General features: G+C 47.6%; 1 pseudogene across 1 annotated transcript in view; it reads left to right on the top strand.

The window, feature by feature from the left end:
* Window positions 1-658, top strand: part of LOC100961928 — a 2,790-nt pseudogene extending 2,132 nt beyond the window's left edge. The window contains exon 2 of the transcript XR_001161094.2: window positions 124-658. The product of XR_001161094.2 is annotated as an ezrin pseudogene (transcript). The remainder of the gene's footprint in view (window positions 1-123) is intronic.
* The last annotated feature ends 1,745 nt before the right edge of the window (window positions 659-2,403 follow it).

The raw sequence follows: 2,403 nt of genomic DNA on the forward strand, positions 1-2,403 counted from the left end.
AAACTCGTCTAAAAAAAAAAAAAAAAAAAAGAGAACTCCTTATCAAAGTTTGCCCTGTTGTCAGGCCCTGCCCAGCCCTCCGCTCCGCCCCCTGGCCATGTTGTCCCGCCTTACAGATGTTAGAATCTGGTCACCCTAGGCAAGGAGGATAAGGTGGAAGAGTGGCAGCACAGGGCAGCACAGGAGGACCTGGTGAAGACCAAGGAGGCGCTGCACCTGGCGATGACGGCGCCCCCACCCTCGCTACCCCTCCTGTATGAGCCAGTCACCTACCACATGCCCGAGGGCCTGCAAGAGGAGGAGGGCACAGAGCCCATGGGCTATAGCGGGGAGCTGTCCAGTGAGGGCATCCTGGACGACCGAAACGAAGAGAAGCGCATCACCGAGGCTGAGAAGAACGAGCGCGTGCAGCGGCAGCTGCTGACGCTGAGCAACGAGCTGTCCCAGGCCAGAGATGAGAACAAGAGGACCCACAACGACATCATCCACAACGAGAACATGAGGCAGGGCCGGGACAAGTACAAGACGCTGAGGCAGATTCGGCAGGGCAACACCAAGCAGCGGATCGATGAGTTTGAGGCCATGTAATGGCCAGGACTGTGGGCAGAGGGGCACCCGGAGGGCCCTGCCAGCCTTGTCACACCTGTATCTTTAGCACCCCAAAGGCACCCCCTTTCGCACCTTAGTTCCTCTACAAAGAGAGTGTTTATCCTGGCGGAGATATTCTGGGCTGGGAACCAGTGGAAGCCTCTCTGGTCTATTTTTTCCAATTGTATCATAGTGCCAACCAGGCCTGATTTTTATGATTACTATTGAATCACCTCCCATGTTGTGCTTGGAGTAGGACTGAATGAATTAAGGCAGAGCACCTGTAAGTGTGAGCAACAAGCTCCACGCTTGGTACTGAATTGGAGCCACGTACACCACGTTCTATGTACAATTGGCAGTGTACTCTGCAAGCTCCGTGACCAGCTGCTCCTGGCTCTTTATCTGATCCACTGACTGTTTCTACAGCTCCTCCTTGGCCCTGCAGTGCGGCCATGAGGTCAGCCCCCAGGTGCTCGGCCTCCTCCTGGGCCCGCTTCCTGTCTTCCTCCAGCTGCAAAGCGTGGAGCTTGTCGCTCACACTTACAGGTGCTCTGCCTTAATTCAGTACCATGTGTGACATGAGATTCAGTACCATTAAAGAAAACCACATCATGGCTTAAATCTGTGCCATACTTTTTCTGTATTTGAAATGAGCTCAAATCAACCTTTTTTTTTTTATTTCTATGAAGGATCCATCTTTGTATATTCATGTTTTGAGGGTTGAAAATTAGATTGCAGCTGAAGCACTCGCACATGTACGATTATTTCTCCCCTGCTGTCAGTCTGTGCAGTTGGTGGCAGGGCCGTGGCTCATTCAGCAGGGGCACCCGGGGAGGGCACGCCTTGATCAACTTTTTAAGATTTTTTTTCCTTTTTGATTTTCTGCTTATCAGTTAGAAGGACACATTGTTGTTGGACTTACATGCCTAATTAATGATCAGCTGTAGAGTGTAGTATTTATAAGTGACAACATGGGTTTATAACATTAGTTTTAAAAAGGGAAAGTTTTGTTCTATATATTTTGTTATCTTTTACAGAATAATAAAGGAATTACATATTTTAAAAAAAAGAAAGAAAAAAAGAAAAATCTCTCTTCCCTTTCAAGAAAATATTCTAAAAGCCTCACATAAATAGGCAATCAGAGATTATGCAGACAAAAAACAAAAACAGAGACTCAGTGCTTGTAGCTCAAGTGGCTAAGGTCCCAGCCACATACACCAGAGCTGGTGGGTTGGAATCCAGCCCTGGCAAGCCAAAGTACAATGACAACTCCAACCAAAAAATAGCCATGTGTTGTGGCAGGCACCTGTAATCCTAGCTATTTGGGAGGCTGAGGCAAGAGAATCGCTTAGGCCCAGGAGTTGGAGGTTGCTGTGAGGTGTGACGCCACGGCACCCTACCCAGGACAACAGCTTGAGGCTCTGTCTTGGAAAATAAAATAATGAATAAATAAATTAAATAAAATAAAAACAGATACAGCACCAGGCTACAGTGGTGAGCACCTGCAGTCCCATCAACTCAGGAAGCCAAAGCAGGAGGATTGCAGGAGCCTGAGAGTTGGAGACTGCAGTGAGGTGTGATGATGTCACTGTACTCCAGCCTGGGCAACAGAGTAATACCCTGTGCCTAGAAAAAGAAAATTCCTTTTTGTATCCCACGGAGATTTGAATATACAAATGTGTAGCAGCACACAATAAAAAGCCTAAGGTTAAGGAGTGAATTTCACATGTAAAAACCCATTCACTTTCTTCTTCTGGTGCTCTGGACCAAATTGATTTGCTCTGAATGGAAACATACTTGGATCTTTGGGGTTGA

This window comes from Otolemur garnettii, unplaced genomic scaffold, assembly GCF_000181295.1.
Source record: "Otolemur garnettii isolate 467f Iridium unplaced genomic scaffold, OtoGar3 scaffold00018, whole genome shotgun sequence".
In the NCBI taxonomy this organism is placed as follows: domain Eukaryota; kingdom Metazoa; phylum Chordata; class Mammalia; order Primates; family Galagidae; genus Otolemur; species Otolemur garnettii.